This window comes from Cibotium barometz, chromosome 49, assembly GCF_041138505.1.
Source record: "Cibotium barometz isolate CiBa-2024 chromosome 49, ASM4113850v1, whole genome shotgun sequence".
Taxonomy (NCBI): Eukaryota; Viridiplantae; Streptophyta; class Polypodiopsida; order Cyatheales; family Cibotiaceae; genus Cibotium; species Cibotium barometz.
Genome location: NC_141094.1, coordinates 37,967,577 through 37,969,288, shown reverse-complemented (window position 1 = coordinate 37,969,288; position 1,712 = coordinate 37,967,577).

Below are 1,712 nucleotides of genomic sequence, written 5' to 3'. Positions count from 1 at the left end.
TTGCTGCTTGAATTTTTCTTTCCCCTCTCTTCTTTTTCCATCATGGCTGCCAATCACAAGAGAGTGCATCTCGGCCATACAATCAAGAGGCATTAATTTGAGAAAATTTGTACAACAAGCCTTAGGAACGCATTCAAGAGAATGTTGACATGTAGTTGCATGAAAAGACAAATTGTTGCTGTCGTCGTTTCTGGCTGCTGAAGTCATTGTCGTCATTTCGCTGGCGGCCATGACGGTCAGCAATTGAAAACCAGTTCATGGCTACCACCGTTGGGTTTCCTCTCCCTACTCCTTGTGAGGCCTCCACCAATGCTTTGCAATTTTTGTTGATTTCACTATTTTTGGTGGTTGTGTTAAAAGGAAGATTTTCATTAAAGCTATGTAGTATTAAACTTATACTAGTACTCAACCCGTGCGTTGTTGCAGTATGTAAAAGACATTAAGAAGCGAAACGCATGAATGGAAGTCGGAATACAAAGGGTCAATTAGAATACAAAGGGTCAATTGAAGGGATTTTTTCCTCTTATTTTTTAGAAATCCAGGATTTCTTTTTTTCTCCTCTCCTTGTGTCTTGGTTGTCCATGGCTAATACGTAATAGATATAAGCTCTAATATTTAAAAGCTTTAAATAATAATAGATATAAGCTCTAATATTTAAAAGCTTTAAAATAATAATAATTAAAAATTTCTTTCTTTTTGTGTTACGCTCAGCGCTATGCCAGCCTAATTTTTTTTTTTAATTTGCCTTCTTCTCTCTTTGCACTGGTGGCCATCGCCTTCTCCCATTGTGTGCCTACTAATCCCCTTTGCCTTTTTTTTTTGTTCCGCTAGCCATCAAGAAAAGCTTCTTAAAGCTTCAACATTATTAAAAAAACTAAGCTTTATAAAGCTTATAATTTATAAGCTCTTTGTTACAAGGATTTAAAAGCCTTAACACGTTTTTCTTTTTTTAAAAAAATCTTTGAGTTATAAGCTTTAAAAAAGAGAGTTTTTAAGCTTGTAAAGCTAAAGCCTTTAAATCCTTATATTGGAGCTGGGGGTTGAACCTCTCTTATCCACTTAAATTTCTTGTCGCTCGCTTTTGGCCATCATCGTCACCAGCTCTTTCTCTCTTTTTCTCTACCGTTCGCCGACTCTTAATTTTTACCATGTGCTACACTGCTGATTACCAATTGACAAGCTTTGTTTTAAATCTTTTGTACAAAAGATTTAAGCTTTAAAGCTTTATGCTGAGAGGATGGTCAGGGAGACAGCCATTTCCAACCAGCTCAGCAAAACACTAATATCCGCATGCAAGATCTGGGGCTCATCAATTAGTCGCACAAGAAAGGAGTCAACGATCGGAGCCCACCGATGATCTGCATACCCTCCTTGAGCGTGCCTCGAAATTGGGATAGTTGCCAGTAACTCCTCGGGCCCCTCCTCAAACTCTTACCTTGTTTTTATCTACACTAACACTCTCATTACTTCAATATGACATCAACTTAGCTGAAGATATAGGCCAAGGAGAATTAACCATTATTAAACAAAATACTGAAAGAGATGCTGACCCAACAATAATTATGGGCGTTTTCAGGGGGGATCTTATATTAACTAACCCGCAACAAGACATCTTCTTCTATCCCTTGCATCCTATAGTCCTCAACCTCCGTAGTAGTTGGTGTCGTGTGTTACAAAATTCAGACATCCTAGACAACAATGTTGACAAACTC